Genomic DNA, 24,657 nt, shown 5'->3' on the forward strand with positions numbered 1-24,657 from the left:
AATTAATAAAATAATATAAAAAATACTAAAACTTTATACGAGAAATATCTTGACTTCTATATCAATTTTGTCTAATACGACTCGATCCAGTTCTTCATAGATTGAAAGATAACATCTACTCAAAGTCTATCCCAAATAGAAAAGTTTTAGCTTACTTCATTTGTTTTGAGGTCCAAATAATAAAATTTTGACCTAATTAATCCTCTTAAAGACTGACTGAAAATTATAGATCTGTTAGATAATTTTATACTTTTATGCCTGGATCATACTCTAATATTCATGTAAAAATCAAAATCATAAATAAATCATATCTTGCACCATCATCTCACCAATACGATGATCACGTAGCCCGTAGAGCGTCTGATCTTCCTTCGTGGGTGGCTGATCTTTTCTCTCCTAACCCTCTTTCTTAATGTGGATGATCGATGGAAATCGTCACACCCCTCCGAGAGTTAGAAAAAAAGGAAGCAGGCCATCTCTAATTATATCTATACTTGTCTTGTCCCATCAAAAGATTATTCCTAATTAGAGTTAAACTTTCAATCTAAGTCTTATCAGAAATAGAACTTCTTAATTAATTAGGCTCACTGTAATTGATTCAAAACATAAGACTGACCTAAAGAGTTAAACCTGATTAAATGATAATTAGGTCATATTAGGAGTCAAATCTAACATTCTCCCACTTGGCCTATATTATCACTTAAAAAGAACTCTTTGATTTCTTTAAAAAATTTTATTTTTAAAAATAAAATATTTTAATTCTCAAAATAATAGTTTAGAATTAAAATTTTTTGAAATCGATTCGATGAGTGCGCACTTATTTTTTAGAAAATTTATCTAATTATCTATTCTTTGAAAGATCCTTTATACTTTTATTAAATAAAAATTATTGATGCATATCATGATGGTTATACATATCAATTGACATATTTCTTTCTATACATCATGACATCAATAATTCTTACCTAACCCAGTCTTATATACTGAAATACATAAGCTATCAAAAATTATAATGCCTATGATAATAATCCTACTGTTATGTCATATGAATGATACTTCTGTTTATTTTAATTTTGATAAAGTCAACTATAATGTATACAAATAATAATTAAATAGAAGCAATAACAGTCATCAAACTATTAAAAGATCTCAAAATAAGTATGTATTTTAATGAAACATTCTAACGACAAATGCCCATAACTTTTATATATTTTTTGAAAACTTTGAGCACTATACCTTTCATCAAAAGATCAGCTATCATACAAGCAGTATCAATAAAATCAATAGACACCTGATGACTATTAATTCTCTCATTCACAGTAAGATATGTAACATTAATGGGCTTATTTGTATTGGTCATCTTTCTACTATTAGAGAAAGAAACTGCAGCAGAATTGTTACAATAAATTTTCGACAATTTGAAAATAGAACCCATAACTTTGAGCCTTGAGATAAATTTTCTCAATCATAGAGCATGTGAGGAAACTTCATAGCAACTTATATATTCAACTTCCATATAGAGCAGACAATAATGCACTATTTTGTGCTCTTTTATGAAATTACTCCACCAGCCAATAGAAAGATATAATATGATGTAGACTTTTTACTATCGAGGCAATTAGCATAATCTGTATCTGAATAACTAATTACTTCTAATTGATCAATCATCCTATAAGTGAGTATATAGTCTTTAGTCCTTTGAAAATAGTGCATCACCTTTTAAATAGCTTTTCAGTGGTCCATACATGGATTACTCTAATATCTACTCAATATTTTCAAAATAAAACTGATATCAGGACGAGTACATACTTGAGCATACATCAGACTATCCACTGCAAATGCATAGGATATATCTTTCATCTGATTTCTTTCAATCTCATTCTTAGGACACTAAAATTTATTGGATTTATCACCTTTAACAATTGACATTTCACTTAATGAGCAGCTTGACATTCCAAACCTTTCTAGGATCTTAGTAATATAATTTCTTTAAGATAAACTAAGTAACCTTTTATTCTTATCACGATGGATTTCTATACCAAGAACATAAGAAGTATCTTTTATATCTTTCATGTCAAAATATTCAGAAAAAAATTTTTAGTCTCATACAAAAGATCTAAATCACTGCTGGCTAATAAGATATCATCTACATATAGAACCAAAAATATAAACTTACTCTCACTTACCTTCAGATATATACATTGATCAGCAATATTTTTCTTCAATCTGAAAGAAGTAATGATATGAAAACTTTAAGTATCACTGCTTGAAAGCTTGTTTTAGACCGTATATAGATTTTTTTAATTTATATACCAGTCTTTTATTTTCTTGCACTAAAAATTCTTGAGGCTATTTTATATACACCTCTTCTTTTAAATCTCCATTTAAGAATGCAGTCTTGACATCCATTTGATGTAGCTCTAAATCAAAATAAGCTACTAATACCATAATAATTCTGAGTGAATTCTTTCCAGAAATAGAAAAAAAATTTCATGATAATCGATAACTTTCTTTTGAGTGAATCCCTTTACTATAAGTCTAGCCTTATATCTTTCAATATTATTTTTAAAATTTTATTTGGTCTTAAAAATTTATTTACAACCTACAAGCTTAAATCTTTCAGGCAATTCGATAAGTTTTCAGACTTGATTTTTAATAATGGATTCCATCTGATCTTTCATGGCATCTAACCAAAGTTTAGAATCATTGCTATTCATGACATCCTTAAATGAGATTGAATCATCCTTCATCCCAACATCATAATCTCATTCTTGTAAGTAAACAATATAATCATCTAAAATAATCAATTTTTTAATTCTAGTAGATCTCCGTAATATTCTAGATTTAGTATCATTATTATGATTATTTTCAATCGGATCAGAGTCATTGACAGTCTGTTCAAAAAGTGATGCATCAATTACCTATTGATATTCTATAATTTTATGTTGAATAGGTTCATATGAAATATCTCTAAGTGTTATTGTAATAGGAAGAAATTCTCTTATTTTCTGTAACATCATATTATGCGGTTCACCACTCTTACTATTTTCACCATCCTCAATAAATCTAGTAGTTTCAGTTTCAATAATTCTAGTGATGTGTGATGGACAATAAAATTTAAAATTTTTTGACCTTTCTGGATATTCAATAAAATAATAACTAACAATTTTGAGATCCAATTTTTTTTCTTGTGAGTTATATAGTCGAGCCTTTACAGGATAATTTCGAACACATAAATGCCCTAAACTTGATTTTCTATTTATCCATAACTCAAAAGGAGTTTTAGGAAAGGCCTTACTAGGTATCTAGTTTAGGATATACATAGTGGTTTTCAAGGCTTCTCTCCACAAATTCAAGAATAATGATGAATTATCAATCATACTCCTCACCATATCCATCAAAGTGCAATTATACTTTTTAGCTACATCATTTTGTTGGAGATTTTCTGATAAAGGGTACTATGCTACATACCATACTATTCAAGAATTTGATAAAAGGTTTAGGATTATGGCTAGATTTATCATATCTATCGTAGTATTCACCACTCCTATCAGATCTCACAATCTTAATTTTTTAATCTAACTAATTTTTTATTTTAGTTTTATACATCTTAAAGGCTTCCAAAGCTTCAGAGATTTTATGCAACAGAAAAATCATCAATAAAGATGATGAAATACTTTTGTCCTCCAAAATATGATGTAAAATAGTCATAAACATCAGTATATATCAATTCTAAGAGTTTGTGACTTTAGTGGCATGCCTTTTATGACTTTTAATTTATTTTTTTTAATGCAATCGATGCACATACCAAAATCACTAAAATCTAGTCAACTTTTTTTTTTGATATATGACCTAATCACCTATGCCGTAATATTGAAGAACTCTCATTTACAATATCATATTTTATTCTGATATTGACATTCAAAACAAGTAAAGATTGTTCAAAAGAAGAATCCAAATTCAATTTATATATTCCGTTGCATAATGTTCCAGTACCAACCCAAATAAAATTTTTTATTAATCTAAAATTTGAATTTACAAAAGTAAATAAAAAACCTTTAAATCAAGTTTTGATAAAAAAATTAAATTTGTAGATACTGAAGGAACATAAAAGATATAATGTAGATCTAATTGAAATTCGATATCTGTAATAAGTCTATAGGTCCCAATTGAATTGACCTTGGATTTCATCCGATTCTCCATAAAGATCCATCGCTCTCTATCATTTGACTTCTAACTTGAAAGAAATCTCTGTAATGAATTAGAAACATGAATTACAGCATCCAAATCAATCCATCAGGTATTAGAAGGAAAATCAATGAAATTGATTTCGAAACAAACAGGTGATAAGGGAATACCCTTCTTTTCAATCTATTTTCTTCTTTTCTCACAATCTTTCTTGATATGTCCCTTCTTATTACAGAAGAAATATTTTAATTTTTAAGAAGTTTTTTTTGATGAATTGCTGGATCCTTTATTTTCTTTCTTGCCTTCTTTCTTTTAGGACGTTCCTATGAAACCACATGAACAACTAGGACCCCTTCCTATTTCAATCTCTCTTCCTCTTGCACACACTGGGAGATGAGTTCATTCATTGACCATGATTTCTTATGTGTATTGTAGTAAATCTTAAATTGGATAAACTGGAATGGAAGAGAATTGAGAACAAAATGGATAAGAAAGTTTTCAAATACCATCATACCCAAGTCATTCAATTTTTCAGCTATATCATGTTGTTCCATAATATACTTTCGCACTCCTAAAAATCCATCATATTTTATAGAGATTAACTTGTTCATTATTATATGTAAAAACACACTTTCGCACTCCTTTGGAGCTATGTAAAAACACACTTGAATATGATCATAGTGAGTAAAATTATAAAATAAATAATATATAAATTATTCAAATATTTTATCATGCATGAGAATAGAATCAAAATATTTTTCAAGTCATTATGAGTCCAACAGTTCAAAAATCGCTCAAATCAGATTTAAAACGAAAGAGATATAGGGATTTTACCAAAATCGTTAACAATAAAGGACTCAACCATAAATAATAGAAAGAAAAAGATTTTTCTGTAAAACTATAGGCACCTTTCTATAATCAACTATTCTTCGGTGGTTATATGCAAAAAGGTTTAAAACAAAATTTGGTTAATGAGTTTGGGTCTAATCCAAAACCTTAATGGATCAAAACCCGAAACTATAATTTAATTTTCTTAAGCCTTAATTAATTTTGAAAAATATGAAATCATGATTTTAATTTTCTAAAAATAAGTCAAAATTTGTAGAAAAAATTTTTACATAAATATGAAGCATGAAATTGGGTCTCTGGTACCACATGTTAGATAATTTTATACTTTTATGCCTGAATCGTGCTCCAATATTTATGCAAAAATCAAAATCATAAATAAATCATACTTTACACTATCATCTCACTAATATGATGATTTCATAGCTTGTAAAGCATTTGGTCTTCCTTCATGGATGGCTGGTCTTCTCTGTTCTCACCCTCCTTCTTAACATGAACGATCGATGAGAATCATCACATCCCTCTGAGAGTTAGAGAAAAGGGACCAGGCTATCTCTATTTATATCTGTACTTATCTTGTCTCATCAAAAGACTTAGTCCTAATTAGAGTTGAACTTTCAGTCCAAGTTTTATCAGGAATAGAACGTTTTAATTAATTGAGCTCACTATAATTGATTTAAGATATATGGCTGACCCAAAGAGTTAAACCTGATAAATGATAATTATGTCATATTAGGAGTCAAATCCAATAAGATCTTAAAAAGATATCTATTTTTTTTATAAAAAAGATTATCACAATTGGAAATCATATGATCAAGTTATTACTTTCCAAAGTTAAACATGCGACTCAACTTCCTAATACGATAGATTTTGTTTCTGAATCCTATTAAGTCTTGTGCATAGTAGCTAACATGATTCATATTGAGTTCTCATAATAGTGAAAGTAATCCACATTGAATCTGACTGAATATTTATAATGCCCAAAGCAATCTGCATTGAATATTCATTGCCATAGTCATAGTATTTCACATTGAGTCAATAGTGACTAAAATGATCGATATGGAGTCTAATGATACATCTAGATCGGTGAATTTCTTCTTGCTTCATATATTTTGCAGCTTGAATATTTAAACTGTATAAAAATCTCCATATATCCAATACAGGCTGTATCTAAATTATGTTTTCTTTAAAAAGGGAAAAGCAGTGGAAGGGGAGCTCCACCTATTAAGATGTGTGTCTAAAGGAGCTAAGAGAGTAACTTATTAAGCATTAACTAACTAGGGAAACTACAACACCAAGACATGCCTTTTGAACAAAACAAACCTAGCAAAATCACTAGTCTAATTTCAGAAAGATACATTAGAGCATGATTGTCTACTTTAAATAGTCTAAGCAAAATAAATAACTTTAGTTGGAATATGAATTCTTGGGTTCAACATTGTATAGAGATTCAAGTTTCTAGATATTGTAAATTTCACATGAAAAACATCAAAGCCACCCATAATTTTTTTATGCTGAGAAGTCTCCTATGTGAGTCCAAGATTTTCACTTTAGAAGGTTTTTCATCTGTATTCTGATGAAAATATTGGTAGATAAGATCTTGGAAATACATTCAGCCCAAGAAAGTCTCCTTTAAATATGCCTTTTGTGAAGTGAGATCAACAATTCTAGCATTTCATTCCATGAATAAAAAAAAGAAGAACAAAATAAACCTAACATTTTGGCCTTTTGTAGGTTTTTTTACTTCCATTCCTTAGAAGCATGATGATGAATCCATGCAGTGAAAAACAAAAATTTCTACATGAAATATTTCAAGCTGACTTACCTATAAGAACCTGATAAAATGGACAGATGATTAGTATGGTTTGCCGGAGAAATTTGCTTAAAGATATGAATTATTTAGCACAAAGCCGTAATATCTAAATCCATAAGTGATTTTCTATCTTAATATATATATATATATGCAAGAACTAGTATGAATAATTGTGATTTTTATTTAATAATTAATTTTAATTTATATAGTTTAGCAAATATATTTTTGATTTTGATAGAAAATTCAAATCATGGTAGCAACTACAATATGCATCACTAAAAAAGAGTGTTCCTGTTGAAGCAATGAGATGCGGACTATGAAAAAAATAATGCACATACAGTGTCAAGCTTGAAAGTTATGGTGTAAGAGTATATATAATCATATAAATTAAGAAAAATCTTTATGAAATTGTATTAGCAAATATTCTTACTCTGACGATTGTTGTTGCCTTCATTGAAGGGCATGTTTGTTCTCACTCTCATTGCTGCAATCTCCAACCTGCACCCTCCGTAGTGCAACAAAGGCCAAAAATATGTAAGCCCATCATCAAGGCAGCTTGCGCCTTGTGGTCCTCTACTATAGCTTTATTCTATTAATCATCGGAGCAGGGGGCGTTCGGCCATGCAACCTAACTTTTGGTGTGGACCAATTCAATCTCCATAAGGAATCTAAAAAGAGGGGTATCGATAGCTTCTTCAATTGGTACATACTACTTCACCTTCACAATGGCTATGATGATCTCTTCCACCATCATCATCTACATACGAAGCAACATCAGCTAGGTAGTGGGTCTCACCATTCCCACATTTCTTATGTTCTTCTCTTGCGCTTGCTACTTCCTTAGAACCAGGCTCCATGTGAAAGTGAAGCTCAAGGGGAGTCCCTTCACCAACTTTGCGCAGGTCTTGGCAGCGGCAGTTAAAAAATGAGGGCTAAAGCAACTTAATGATCCAAAGATGTCTCTCTTCAATCCTCCCCATCTTAGTTATCCTGTCACCAAGCTTCCATACAATGACCAATTCAGGTAATTATAGTCAACATTATCTCTCTCTCTTCCCCTCCCTCCCTCCCTCTTTAGTTACATATATAACAATCAGAATCCTCCACAGTATTGTACATCTATGGATAGCTGCTATTAGAGGATGGAGGGCCATCAAACAATATGCACTCGTAGATTGTCTTATTTGATAGCCATTCATATCTTGATGGTGGCCATCCACAACTCCACAGTACTTTGCAGTAGCACACATGCACCACAATAGATCTGTGCTCTATATATTAACATTTACAAAATGGAGAAAAGAAAACTAATGCTAAATTTAAAAGTAACAATGGCAAAACAAAATCAAAAAATGTGGTATGATCCACACAATCCATGCATATAATTTATAAACACCATGCATAAAGATAGTGGAGTCAAGTCAAATCTAGGTCAAGCCAGATATGGGCCCAACCTTATCTACTTCCAGCTCTAGTCCTATGGGAAAGTCTTTGTGCATTGCATGCGGTGCAATAAAATTGACATGGAGTGTACCATCCAATTGCATAGGAGCATGTAGCATATTGAATGATGGGACAGATATTTAATATCACTCAAATTTTTTTTTTCCATAGCACCTAATTTTTTATGATAAAAATATCCTTTCCTCCACATAACAAATAATGAATGGTATTATTATTTTCTAATATCTTGTATAACTTTTTGTAAATATATATGACATCTTGAACTATATATATAACTTTCTGTATATTTATGACATCCTAAATAATACATATGATTTCTTGATATCTTGTATGACTTTCTATGAATATATATGATATCCTGAATAAAATATTTGACTTTGTGTAAGTATATATGACATCCTAAATGGTGTATATGACTTTCTAACATCTTATATAATTTTTTATGAATATATATGATATCCTGAATGATATATATAATTTTTTGTGAATATATATGATATTCTGAATGGTATATATAATTTTTTAATATCTTATATGACATCAGAAAGTTATATATATCATTCAGAATGTCATATATATTCATGAGAAGTTATATAAGATATTAAAAAATCATATATATTATTTAAAATATTATATATATTTATAAAAAATTACACATATAGTTCAGAATGTCATATATATTCACAGAAAGTCATATAAGATGTTAAGAAGTCATATATACCATTTAGGATGTCATATATATTCATAGGAAGTTACATATGGTGTTAGAAAGTTATATATACTATTTAGAATATCATATATACTCACAGAAAGTCATATATATTATTTATACTACTATAATAAGGATCTATGACAGTGATTACTACGACAGTGGTTACAAAACCTCTGCCATAGATCCTATAGCAGCGGTTATCACCAACTGCTACTATATGTTAGACCTATGACAGTGGTTATAGATAACCACTACCATAGGTCAGCCTATGGCAGCGGTTATAAGTGACCACTGTCATAGATCCAACCTACGATAGCGGTTATTCGTCGTCACTGTCGTAAATAAACTTATGAAAGTGGTTGTTGGTAACCGCTACCATAGGTTAGAAATATGACAGCAGTTCTACGTAACCATTGCTATAGGTTAAGATATAGCAGCGGTTGATGAACTACTGCTATAGAGTATATGGTAGTGATTGCGCAACCACTGCGATAGTTCTATAGCAGCGATTATTCTGCAACCGCTGCTGTAGAGGTAGATTATAAATTTTTTTTTCTATTTTACTCTGAATATAATATAATTTTAAAATTTAAAATTTATCTTCATCATTTATTATCTAAATAATTATCATTAAAGTATCATCACAAAAGACCACTTCGATCCTGTAGTGCTAGCTATATCGATCAATAAAATTCGATTTCGCAGTCACGAACGATCGCATAATGATCTGATAGATAGAGACCACTGATAGATCTGAAAACTTACAACGATGATCTCGATGATATTTATAGCACACTATCAAAATTTAATTTCAATCAGATATCATTATCATGGTCAATTTAGTATGAGATGATTTTGATCATTAAATAAAAAATGAGTGATCAAAGGGTCAAACAATATCCGATTAAGATGAACTTTTAGATAAATGATCTTTTTCACTACTTTAATCATTTGTATGATGGTGATCATAAAATCCAAACCACATGCTTATGAACCATCTACATTAAGCAGATTTTACAAAAGTATAAGTATAATTACTTAAGGACTTTAAGAATAAGAATCAAAAGATAGTTTTGAATCGTTCATATACGTGTGGTTCAAAATAATTTAAAATTTATCTTCACCCTTCATTATCTAAATAATTATAATTAGAGTATCATCATAAAAGATTGCCTCGATCTAGCAGTCCTAGGTATGTTGATCATGAAAATTTGATTTCAACGATCACGAATGGCCGCATGACGATCTGATAGATAGAGACAATCGATGGGTCTGAAAATTTATAATGATGATCTCGATGATATTTATATTATACTTTTTAAATTTTACTTCAATTAAATATCATTATCATGGTCAATTTAGCACGGTATGATTTGGACTGTTAAATGTAAAATGAGTGATCAAAAGATCAAATGACGTCTGATTATAAGATAATTTTTTAGATAAATGATCTTTACTACTATTTTGATCATTTATACAGTGATGATCGTAAAATATAAATTATATATATATGAATCATCCATGTTAAGCAGATCTTATAAAAGTACAAGTATAATTACTTTAAAGACTTTAAGAACGAGAATCAACAGACATAATTTTGAATCATTCAGATACGTACGATTTAAATTTTACAATTACCACCATACAAATAATCAAAATAGTAGCAAAAATTATTTATGTAAAAAATCATCTTATAATCGGACATCGTTTGGCATTTTGATCACTCATTTTTTATTTAATGGACCAAATCATCCCGTGCTAAATTGACCATGATAACGATATCTGATTGAAGTAAAATTTTGATAGTATGCTATAAATATCATCAAAATTATTATTGTAAGTTTTTAGATCTATCGATGGTTTCTATCTATCAGATCATCATGCGATTATTTGTGGCCATTAAAATCAAATTTTTATGATCGACGTACCTAGGGCTACTGGATCGAGGCTATCTTTTATGATAATACTCTAATGATAATTATTTAGATAATAAATGATGAAGATAAATTTTAAATTTTAAAATTATATTATATTTAAAAAAAAAATAAAAAAAATTATATTCTGCCTCTATAGCAGTAGTAACGTAAAATCTACTATTATAGATCTATAGCAGCGGTTGCTCAACCGCTACCATAGACATTCTATAGCAGTGGTTATTACTTAACCACTATTATAGCTTTGGCTAAATTTCCTCCCACTCCATTTCACGATCTCACGCTCTCTTTGTCTCTCTCTCTACTCGAACCCTAGCCCCCCGTCGATGCCGTCGTCCTACACCACCATCAACCTGCCCCACCGTCGATGTTCAATCTCTTGCCAACCCTAGCTGTTGCACCCTCTTCTCAGGCCCTAGCCACCATCTGCCTCCCTGGCCACTCACCCACGACAGCCCCCTTTGCCTCCCCGATGACCATAGCCCCCCTTCCCCCTCCCGCAGCCCTAGCTGCCTCACCGTGTTGCTCCTTCCCCCTGGCCTGCTCACCTGCGACAGCCTCCTTCCCCTCCCCGATGATCGCAACACCCCCTCCCCTCCTTCCTCCTATGGCCCTAGTTGCCTCATTGTGCCACCCCTTCCCCCTGGCATGCTCGCCCATGACAGCCTCCCCTCCCATCTCTGATGACAGTAGGCCCCTCCTCTCTCCTCCGACACTATCTGACGCACCGCACTGCCCCCTCCCCTTGGCTCACTCACCTGTAATAGCCTCCCCTCCCCTCTTCGGTGACAGCAACCCCCTCCCTCTCCATGACATCGGCACTCCCTCCCCCTCCCCCGACCTAACCCACCGTGCCACCACCCCCCCTCGCCGCACCTGCACCTCCTCCCCTCGTCGATAATTTTCTTTTTTTTAGTGTAATTTTTTTGAATTTCTTAGTAATTTTAGAAGAATTCTTGCATATACTTTACTACAACTATTCAATTTGAGAAGAATTTCTTAGTAATATTATAATGAATCATGTTGTAGATGGGGCATGTTGTTGAAAGACCGTACACCATTTCCTTTGGATTCTCTTTCAAGGCATGAGGAAAGTTGGTCCACCATTGATGGATAATAATTAGTCCAATTACAATGTTCTAATTAAAATCACAAGATGTATTGAATGCCATCTATTTTAAAGTTAATGATGAACAATACTAAAATAGTACTTAGAACTCAAGATTGTGCCCCCAAAACTTTCTATGCAGTTCTCCTTGATATATTTCAAGGTCATCCTATTTTTCTTGAACCAACCAAATTGAAAATCTTTTCTAATATTATTTTCCTATTTGTATCTACCAAATTACTGCACTGTAGTCTCTAATGACCACTTTAAGTATTGTCTCCTAGTGACAACTCTCCAAGTTCACATTGGTTCTTCATTTAATAGGCCAACATTGACAGCATGACTAGTAGGAAGAAAATAGCGATGGAGTATGAGGAGAAAAGAAAATGTAGACTATTAGAGAATAAAGTATGATTTGATGCTTTGAATTTGCCTATATGCACCACCCAATTTACGAGCATTCTTTCAAAGCCTACGAAAATAAATAAGGAGAAGAGAACAAGGAAAAAACCAAATGAAGACGATGACTACATACCATCAGAGGATGGTGAGAGTCTCTCGTCCTTGAGTGAAGGGGAGGATGAACCCCCTTGCACTAATTGGTTAGTCCTTCTTAACTTGTCATGATTGAAATAACATATTTTGTTTGTCTATGTAATGATGTTATGAACTTTATGCATTGATATGCGTGTACAAATTATGAGTAATTACTATCAAATTATCTTGATGTTATTATGTTGTATCTTATTTCCACATGATTTAGTTTCAGAATCATCATTTTTATAATGGATAAGGGGTGGATGAAGTTGAGTAGGCTCTGATCAGAATATAAGGCTGGACTTTAAAAGTTTTTTAATTTTACTATAGAGAAATTTGGAGACCATAGACTTATCCAATGTCCTTGTAAGAAGTGTATGAATGGGCCTTGGCTATCTCGTCAAGATGTAGGAGATCACCTCACCATTCAGGGCTTTAAATCCGGCTATGAAATTTGTTGGGATCAACATGGTGAGTGTAGGCCGTAAAGAGGCGATCAACATGATGGAGGAGTGAAATAAATGGTTCATGATATCTTTCTATTTGTTGGCCACAATAACGGTGCATCTACCTCCATGCCTGATCCCGTGGTTGGTTGAATGACAAATAATGAGGATGTAGAAAAGATCCACAAGTTGATAGAGGACGTGAATGTTCCGTTGTATCCTGGATGTGAAAAGATGGTGAAGCTTAAGTTTTTAATCTGATTGTATCATGCGAAATGCTACAATGGGTTCAGTAATAATGGAGTGAACTGTATACTAAAGCTTTTGAAAGACATTCTTCCAGACAATGCATAAATTTTGAAGAATAATTATGAAGCATTGAAAATTATTGAAGAGTTAGGCTTTACTTACAACAAGATATATTCATGTCTTAATGATTGCATGCTCTACTGGGAGGGGGATGCCAACTGAGATGAGTGCACAAGGTGCGGTGTATCAAGATGGAAATAGAACAAAGATGGCATATCGATCTGTGTTCCTCAAAAATTTATGTGGCACTTTCTTTTGATATTGAGACTACAAAAGTTGTTTATATCAGCAAGGACATTGAAGGACATGAGATGGTATGAAGAGGAGCGAATAAAAGATGATGCATTAAGGCATCTAGCAGTTGGAGAAGCATGACAAAAATTTAATGAAATACATCCCGACTTCACACAAGAGATACACATTGTGAGGTTGAGTTTGTCATGCGATGGTTTCAATCTGTTCAAGCATACGAATACCAACCACAGTGTATGGCCAATGTTTACTCATGTTTACAATCTTTCACCATGGATGTGCATAAAAAAATCCTTCACTTTCATGATAGTGCTCATCTTTGGACCGATGGAGGTAAAAAATGACATTGATATCTATTTGTAGCCTCTTATTGTTGAGCTAAAATAGTTGTGTAGTGTTCAAAATATTCTAACTTTTGATGCTTTGATGAATGAGTCATTCCTTATACGCGTGGTACTTATGTGGATAATAAATGACTTTTCAGCTTATGCCATAATGTCGGGTTGGAGCACGAAAGGTGAGCTAGCGTGCCCAATTTGTGAAAAAAATACCTGATCTAAAAAATTGATATATCGGAGGAGCTTCAGCTTTATGGGACATCGACGCTTCTTACGTCGAAACCATCCATACAGAAAGGATACACGCTCCTCCGATGACACTGTTGAAAAAGGTGAGGCATCTAGCCGGATGTTTCAAAGTGATGTGTTGACAGAGTTGGATGGTCTCAGTATTGAATTTGAAAAAGATGATCCAATTGATGGTAAGAAGAGGAAGCATCGATCAAAGACAGATGACACATACTTTAATTGGAGAAAAAAAAATATATTCTTTAACTTGCCATATTAGGAGACAAACTTATTATGCCACTGCTTAAATGTCATACATATTAAAAAGAACATGTGCGAGCTCCTATTGGTAATGATCTTGAACATCAAGAATAAGACCAAAGATGATTTGAATTCTCCATTTGATTTGAAAGAATGGAGTATTAAAAAATCACTCCATCTAGAGCCGATAGGGGGAGAACAGTGGAGGCTCCCTCATGCATGCTATGTTATGAATGCCTCTGAATGGTCTACATTTCTATATGTGTTGAAGAACATAAAGATTTCAGATGGGTACTCAAGCAATATATCAAAGCGTGTGAATAGTAAAGATGTGAGACTTGATAGATTAAAGACTCATGATTACCATGTATTGATGTAGGAGTTGATCCCAATAGCTATTCGCCATGTGTTGTCAAAAAATATGAGAATAACTGTTATTCATCTTTGCAACTTTTATAGAGATATTTGTGTGAAGAAGTTACTTAAGAAAGATGTGAAGAAAATGAAGGTAAGGGTGGTGACTATACTATGTGATCTGGAAAAAATATTTTCATCATCATTTTTTCACAGTTATGATGCATCTCACCGTGCATCTTACAGAGAAAGTTTCACTTGGAGGCCCAGTGTTCTGTCGATGGATGTACCCCATTGAGAGAAATATTCAAATACTGAAATCTTATGTAAGGAGTATGAATCGCCTAGAAGGATCTATAGCAGAAGGTTATTTAGGTCAAGAGTATATGAATTTTTATACTATGTACTTAAACAAACTCGAGACACATAGTAACCAGCCAATAAAGAATGAGGATGATCAGTATGAGCCAATTAAGCCTATATTTGTGTCCATTCTATGCCAGGTAGACTTTCTACTTCATACCGCATCATTGATTTGAGTCTTGAGAAAAGAGATAAGGTGCACCACTATATATTGTTCAATTATGATGTCATTGAGCTGTACATAAGGTGAGTCACTCAGTATTATTTATTTCTTATTACTTAGAAAAAAATATACTATTACATTAGTAATTCTAAATTTCTTCCTTATGTAGCAAACACAAGGAGGTCATTAGAGTAAAATACGGTATTCTAAGTATACAGAAAAAAAATGCATAGCAAAGAGTTCTCTGAGTGGTTTAAAGATCATGTAAGCAAGTATATATTCCTACGTTATACATCCTATTTGAATAGGTTTACTAATTAGGTGTCATCTTCTTAGGTGTGGGGATTACCGCTTGGTGATGTGAGCCATGAAGTGCATGCTCTTTCAATAGGACCTAATTGTATCGTGCATGAGTACAAATAGCTCATCATTAACAGCTACAAGTTTAATATTCACAGTCAAGCCATAAACATGGCAACACAAAATAGTAGCGTGATATTGAGTGCCACCACTGGGTGTTATGCTAGCTCGAGGGATTCACAGCCTCGTACGGAAGATGTGAACTATTATAGGGTTGTGAAGAAGATGGTCATCTTGGACTATTATTCTAAAGGGAGGGTTGCATTGATGAAATATGATTGGTTTGACACATTATCTTAGTCAGAGATAAAGACTGATGAGTGAAGTTTTACACTCATCAACATGCAACGCCATCTTTACACTGAAGAACTATATATACTTGCCTTCCAAGCTAGTCATGTCTCTACATTAGTAATCTCTTGGAGTCTTAATGGGGTGTTGTTGTGAGGATGGTGCCTAGGCATATCTTTGATGATACTGAGGTTGATGATGATGTTGGACCATGCATACAAAGTATTCCTCTAGGATAAAACTTGTTTGACATTATCGAGATCCTAGATACATTTGCTAGGAGCGATAGTGATGTCCATATTGTAGATGCCAGTAGATGATGAGTTCAACATCTTGGTATAAATATTAATGTTTATTTATTGATGCTCTACTAATATTATTGTTCAACAACATATTATATTTGCTAGTGTTCATTAACGTTGTAGGTCATGATGGCACCGAAATGCCATCTTACTTTCACCCCCACCCCTTGATGGACTATGCGGACTCTGCATCTGAGCCACTACTGGTGCATACTCCATCCACCTCCGCATCTGAGGCTCCACTGGCATCAGCTCCACAGGCACATACTCATCCCACCGACACAGTTGAGCCTCCATCGACAGCCATACCACCAGTCTATACTACTCCGACACATACTCCACCCATCGATGAGGCTCCACCAGCATCCACGTTGCGCGATGCCAGTGAGAATAGATTTTTATTGTGTCAATTATTTATTTATTTATTTATTTATTTAGTTATTACACTCTTATATATTCGTAATATATTTTTATTATAGTTGCATCATTCGATCACCCACCGTAGGGCATTTTATCGGATAGGATCTTTCGTGATCCCACACATATGCCATGTGTGTGTAACCGCCAGCATCAGGCTATGGTGGAGTATAATGTGGAGGGGAAGCTAGTAAGGGAGAATGTATGAGAGATGCATTCCTTTTTTAGTGTGCTTGTGAGGCAGTCCGACATCATTCCCGTACTATCCGTAGATTAGCGATTGATGGATGCTGATGTTAAGGGTCGGGTGTGGGAGGAGGTTTGGATAAGTATATCTTATATATATGCATGTGATATGTTTACACTATGTTTGATTAGAATAATTTTGTAATTAACTTATGATAACTTTATGTAGAGGAGATACGACTTTTCAGATCATGAGAGGACTCGAGATGCCCGACTGCAGAAGATTGGGGAGTTATACCGAAACTATAAGGTCAAGCTCCACAAAGGATGGCTAGATCATCATAAGGACACGAATTCAGAGCTTGTTCCTTGGATCCAAGACTATCCTCTGTCTATATGGGAGGAGATGGTCAGGCATTGGAGGAGACAGAAGTTTCATATTTAATTTATAACTTGTGAATTTTTTATTATACTGATAATTATATTTAGTTTTAACCTATATGATTTAAATACTTTTTAGGTTGCATCTCGTCAGAACCATGAGAATCAGACTGCTCAAGAGTACACGCACACTCTCGACCATGAATCTATTGCTAGTCTTGTGCATAGACAGGTAATGAATTCTAATCCTTTAGTTTACAAGTTATTCAATTATTGTTTTTGTATATTTCTAACAAGTTGATTGATTGTTGTAGCTGACGAGAGAAGCGATGATATCCAGCCATAGCACCATCTTCCGTTCGAGTCATACAGATAAGAAGGGGAGGCCAATAAATGCCACGATCGGGAGGATTGTTGTGAGTAATAATGGGATGTTATAGCATTTCTTATGATTCACTCGTTTTACTTTGACAATGTGTATGGTAGTAGAATTTCTCAGGATTTATTGATTGTTTGAGAATCTGCCCTATGGTTGTAGACAATATTTTTGCTATTTGTCTCACAGATTTACCATACACTTTTTTGTTAAAGTTAACATTACAACCATTATGCCGTCGAAATTTTTTTAGATTTTATGTGAATTTGCAATTGTAAGAGCAGTTAGACACGCTTGGGAGCAAGGGCCCGGACACCCTGGCCCCCATGATCATCTATCTTAGGTTTTGGGACCTGAGTACTCTAGGAGGATTCATTGTAGGCCTGGATATATGTCGACTAGCTACTGGTCTGAGGCGAGTATCTCCTCATAGGCTTTCAGGGTCGTCAGTTGGAAGCAGCTTAATAAGGTCTTGACACACACAACTTAGGCTGAAAAGTGCAACTCAGACTCAGGAGTGCGTAGACCAGCTGTAGAGGATTATGTCCCCTTTGGCGATACAGCCCTCAGCTACTCTTAGAGGTGATTTTTTGAGATTTCAGAAGATGTTGGCTAGCTTTATTTGAACTGTGACTATCAAGTAAAAAAATGATAAATTTAAGCTAATTTTTTTTTAACCAGATAAGACTATGACAGCGATTGTACAATTACTATCATAAATACTACGACAGCGGTTACAAAACTGCTCCGTATACTATCTATGGCAGTGGTTGTCCAATCGCTATAGTATCATCTACCGCAACGGTTGCCCAACCGCTGCTATATAATCTACAGCAATGGTTGTCCAACCACTGTCGTATCCCGTGCCACAGCCTTTGCCCAACCACTGTCATATCTCATACCATAGTGGTTGTCCAACTGTTGCGATAGAGATACTATAGCAGTGTTTGAAAAATCACTGCCATAGTGTTCTATGATAGCAGTTGACATAATCGTTGCAACAACCGCTATCATAGACCTATGACGACAGCCACAGTGGCAGCGATTATAGAACCGCTGTTGTAGGCTATGGCAGTGATTTTTTGGACTACGGTAGTAATTTTCAACTGCTGCTGTAGTCTCATTTTGTAGTAGTATCAGAATGTCATATATATTCATAGGAAGTCATACAAGATATCAGGAAGTCAAATATATTATTTAGGATATTATATATATTGTTCAGAATGTCATATATATTCACAGAAAGTCATACAAGATATCAAGAAACTATATATATTATTCAGGATATTATAAATATACATAAAGTCATCTATATAGTTCAAGATGTCATATATATTCATGAAAAGTCATATAAGAAATCAGAAAGTAACAATGTTATTCCTTCTTTGTTTTATGGAGGAAAAGGTATTTTCGTCATTGAAAATTAGATGCTACGGAGAAAAATAAAAAGACTGAGCAGTATTAAATATCTATCCGATCTAAAAACTCTATGCATTCTAATATGGTTGGGCGGTGTGCTCCTATTGCACCACACATGGTGCACAAAGAATTACTCCTAGTCCTATTTAGTTTGGACTTCACTGTATTCCATTATTTCCTAATTGGTTTTGTGCTGTTTATGGTGTCAGACTTCTTGACAAGGCTGCGATCATTACTCCTATTGATGTAATCAAACCAGATGGCCACGCTACAAATCCGTGGAGACTGTAGTCTTCAACAAGTTGAGCAGGTAAAATTTCTTGTAAGAATCATCCCTACATAGGCTATAGCCATCATCCTGCATGTTTCGATTATCCAAGAAACAACTTTCATCGTATTTCAAGCCCGTCAAGCTGATAGACATTTTGGAAAGAGTAAATTTGAGATACCAACTGCTTCTTTCAATATATTTGCTACATTAGCCTTAACAATTTGGATTCTTATCTATGATCGCATTTTACTCCCGTGGCTTGGAAGAGTTACTGGTAAAGAAGGTGGATTTACGTTACTCCTGAGGATGGTAATTGAATTTTTTCTGTCAATAGTCGCCATGGTTGTCTCTGGATTGGTCGAAGAGCGGAGGAGTTGCACCATTCACCGGCCAACCGTCGGGATGATGACAAGCAGTGGCACGATATCGTCATTATCTAGCTTCTGGCTGGTACCTCGGCTAGTAATTTTGGGCTTTGCTGAGGCTTTTAATGTGATCTGTCAGGCTGAATTCTACTACCAACAATTTCCAGAGAATATGAGAAGTATTGCTCGGGGTTTGCTCTTCTGTGGGCTGGCGTATGCTAATTACTGAGTGGATTCATGGTGATGATAGTTCATCGAACAACTGGTCACAATGGGAGAGATAATTGGTTAGCTGGTGACCAAAACAAGGGAAGATTTCTATTACCTGAATGCTTTAATTGGAGTTGTTGACTTAATGGTTTCTATTGTTTTGGCCAGATGGTATGGATAGAAAGGTTTAGAAGATCCTTCTGAAATTGCCTTGGACAGAAGCAAATCAGAACATTCTCCTGTTTAAACTAGCACTCGATAATGAGATATAGATTTTTCTTGATGTATGGTATTCTCGTTGTCACGATATTGGAAATAAAATGTAAATGAAATGGATGTTATTTTCTCATAAATTCTTTTGCACATTCAATTTTATTTGCTTCTCTTGAGAAAAGCTGAGTAACCAGCATGCTCTATTGCATATGATTTACATGTTTTGAAGGTCACCAAGTGGGATATCCATTTCACCCATGTACCAAAAAAATCTAATCTTTTTGATGGCTACGTGCTATTCACATTTTTCTATTTAACATTTCTTTCCATCTATAGGCATTGAAGTTATATTTAAGATGTATTTGGATATTTCTATAGGATTGGACCTAAAATTCTGCAAGAATTGGATCTATTAGTCCATCTATCTTGCATCCTCTGAGAGTCTACCTAAATCCTAATCGGCTGCAGAAAGAAAAAAGATCCATGATGAGTCTTTTCTTCTCACCATTTTGGATGGGGAGTTGTTGGTTGAAAGAGCCATGCTTAAATGGGCTACCCAGTCCATGAACTCTCCCAATTCCTTCGAAGCATCCAAACAGATCTTTAAAAGCTTTTTAGAAGCCAGCCATTTATAATTTTTTATTACCCTGCACTAAAAAGAAAAATACTCGGAATGACCATGAACACATTAGCGGTGGGCTGGGCTCTAACATATTAGCAGCCGACTTTATGGTTAATGCATCATTACTTTGGAAGTGTTGTTACCTGTCGCCGTTTCATTCCCTGCTCACCTTTCTGGTCCAATATTCACGGAGGAGAGATGGGTCTTGCTGGGGTCTGGCCATTCCATGGGCGCCATGTCCGCACTTGATCATGGAGAATTAAAGTGGTTCTACTGGAACTCCACGAAAATTAAACATCATAATGTGTACAATAGTGGTCAGTCCATAGATGGACAGCCATTAGAAAGCCAAATATCACGATCATACCTATCATATATTTTTAGTTTAAAATATTTGTTTTTGGTTTCTTTGTTTGTTTGTTTTATGTATTTTTGTGATTAGAAAAAGATAAATCCTTTACCTCTATAAGAGGCCCTTACGGTTATCATAACGGAATTTTCACCCGTGTTACTATCAAAAATAAGTATAATCCTTACGGTGGAGAGCAAGAAACTCCTTCCCATCACTTCCTTCCTAGGACGCTGGGGTTATTTTTGGAGCAATTGGAGTTTAACAGAAGCGTCTTGTTTGGGTGCTCTTTTAATATTATTTTATTTAAAGATATGAAATATCTTGATCATCCATTTGGTGAGCTTGTTTAAGAAATTTTATTCTTAATAGATGAGCATGGGGCTAATTAGGTGTTGATAGCTCCTCTCTTGTATTGTTTTTCTGAACCCAGGCATGACTATTCCTAGTGAAGATCAGATGCAATTCTCTCTATCAAGAGTTACTCAAAAAAATTTTCTGTATAAGAGTATTAGCGATTGAGTCCAGCAAGTCTACAGGCCCATTCCCAGGCACTACGCTTGATGTATACCGGACATGATATATAAACAATTCTTCATTAAGTATCATTTTCTACTGCATCATGTGTCATATCATGGCACAGAACCCAAACTGCAGGCTCATTCAATCTTATACAATCCACTGAGGTGGCAGGTACGGTGCTGTTGGCCCTAAAGTCTCCCGAGAGGAAATAACAGTGTGTGCTTCATGACGAGTCATTGATTGCCTTCACATAATTTTTACTATAGACATCATACCTTCGAAATTGAAAAGAAGAAAAAAGTTTATTGCAACTAATTCAATAATTAATCTTGTCTTCTCTTAATCGAAATTCTATGGAAACCAAAAGAGTTTTAGGTTTTTTTTATATTGTCAATGTTTGTATCACTTCGAGGGCCTTTCTCTGCATCTGAACAAGTTAGCAACTTTCTCCTTGCTTCATATTTTCAGTTGGAATATTTAAACTTGATAAGATTCTCCACGTATCTAAAACTAGCTGAATCCAAATTATATTTTTTTTTAAAAGAGAAAAATATGTACGTGGAGTGAAACTCCCGTGCTATAAAATGAGAATGTGGAGGAGCTCCGAACAAGAGAATAATGTTTTCAGTACTATTTAAGTAAAAAAACTGCACACCATTGCAGGACAGGACTATGATAATGGTTCGGCACCACTGCCACAGTTCAAAAAATCACTGCGATAATCTATGATAGTGGTTTCAAATCGTTATCACTATCACCGTCGCCGTAAATCTATGACAGTGGTTACTGTAACCGCTGCTAGAAAAGCTATAGCAGCGGTTATTAAACAGCTGCTTAAATCGAATCTATCACAGCATTATATAGCAGCGGTTGGTAAACCACTGTTATAGCATCCATAGCAGCGGTTTAGGAACCGCATCTATAGCTTCTCTAGTAGCGATTCCTAAACCACTGCTATAACTTCTACGGCAGCGGTTGCTATAGATTATGGCAGTGGTTAGCACAGATATATTGTAGCGGTTGGCACGATTATAATAGCGGTTGCGCAATCGCTGTCATAAACTGTCGAACAATAAAAAATATATAAATTTATTATTCTTTTATTTTTTTTACCTGATAAACATAGTTCAATATATAATTGCTCAAATTAAAATTTGAAAGAATCAAAAATTTCACATAAACCTCAATAATAATGCAGAAATATGTCTCAAATACTCAAATTTTATTATTGATCAAATTGTATTATAATATTTTTTAAATAAAAATAAAATATATCAAAAATCTGCTAAATCTAAATCCTTCTCTCCAAGCATCTCATCATCACCAAGAGGGGCTGGAGCAGAAGCCAGAGAGGTTGGAGCAGGAGCTGGAGGGGCTGGAGCTGAAATGCTGGTCAATATATCCTGAATGCTCGAAAAATCAGCTCTAAAATGAGCAGATGCTGTATCACCATAGCGGACATGACGCTCTATAGTTGAGATATGTGCTCTCCAGCTTGAGATGCGCGATCTTGAGCCTGAGCTGTCCGCGCCAAGGCCTCATCAAGTTGCTCCCGACTGACGACCTCAAAAATATGTGAGGAGATGCTCACCTCAGACCAATAGCTCGTCGGCGTATGTCTGGATCTGGAACAAATCCTCCCAGAGTGCTTAAGTCGCAAGACCTGAGATAGATGGTCATGGGGAACAAAGGTGTCCGGGCCTTCGCTCACAAGCGCGTCTAACTGCTCCTGTAATTATAAATTTAAATAAAATCTCATAAGAAATACTATAATATTAATTATACTAATTATACTCTAGTTATTACTTACAAAAATTCTCCCGATCACGGCCATTGGCCTGCCCTTCTTATCCGTACGACTGGATTGGAAGATGGCGCTAAGGATGGGCATCACCCTCTCTCTCATCAGCTATAACAATCAATCAGCTTGTTAGAAATATACAAAAAAATAATAATTCAATAACTTATAAACTAAGAGTCAGAATTCATTACCTCTTTATGCACATGAGTGGCCATAGATACGGTTGAGAGCGTGCGTGTCTCCTGAGTAGCTCGATTCTTTCAATTCTGATGGGAGGCAGCCTAAAAAAATTTAAATCATATAAGTTAAAATCAAAGATATTTGTTAGTGTAATGAAAAATTCATAAGTTACAAATTAAACCTGAAACTCCTGGCTCCTCCAATACCTGACCATCCTCTCCCACTGACTCGAGGGACAGTCCTAGATCCAAGGAACAAGCTCCTCCTTAGTGTCCCTATGGTGTTCTAGCCATTTTCTGTGGAGCTTGACCTTGTAGTTCCGGTACAACTTCTCAAACTTCTGCAGTTGGACATCTCAAGTCCTTCCATGATCTAGAAAGTCGTACCTTTTCTACATAAAGTTATCAAAAGTCAGTTATGAAATTGTTCTAATCAAACATAGTGTAAACATATCACATGCATATATATAATTAAGATACTCTTACCCAAATCTCCTCCCACACTCAGTCCTTGACACCATTGTCCATCAATCGTCAGTCTACGGACAGTACGAAAATGATGTCGGACCGCCTCACAAGCACTCTGAAAAAAGAATGCATCTCCCACGTGGTCTCTCCTATTGGCCTCTCCTCCTGATTGTACTCCACCATGACTTGATGCTGGCGGTTCCACACATACGGCATGCGTGTGGGACTGCAAAATATCCTCCTGAATGATGTATCTATAATAAAAATATATTACGAATATATAAGAGTGTCCAATAATTATATAAAAAATAAATGAATAAATAATTGATATAATAAAAATCTACTCTCACTGGGATCGTACGATGTAGATGTCGGTGGAGCCTCATTGATGGACGGAGTATGTGCCAGAGACATGGCTATCGGTGGAGGCTTAGATGCCGATGGTGCCTGTGAAGCCGAAGCCGATGTAGAGGTGGATGGAGTATGCTCCAACAATGGCTCAGATGCGAAGCTCTGCGTAACCCACCGAGGGGTGGGGATGAAAGCTAGATGGTGTTTCTGTACCATCGTAACCTACAATGTTAATGAACATTAACCAATATAACATGT

General features: G+C 34.6%; 1 pseudogene; it reads left to right on the forward strand.

Annotated features, from left to right (window-relative positions):
* Positions 1-7,309: 7,309 nt before the first annotated feature.
* LOC140855462 (protein NRT1/ PTR FAMILY 2.11-like) lies at positions 7,310-20,141 on the forward strand (annotated as a pseudogene).
* Positions 20,142-24,657: the final 4,516 nt, after the last annotated feature.

The sequence above is a fragment of the Elaeis guineensis genome, chromosome 2 (assembly GCF_000442705.2).
Source record: "Elaeis guineensis isolate ETL-2024a chromosome 2, EG11, whole genome shotgun sequence".
Taxonomy (NCBI): Eukaryota; Viridiplantae; Streptophyta; class Magnoliopsida; order Arecales; family Arecaceae; genus Elaeis; species Elaeis guineensis.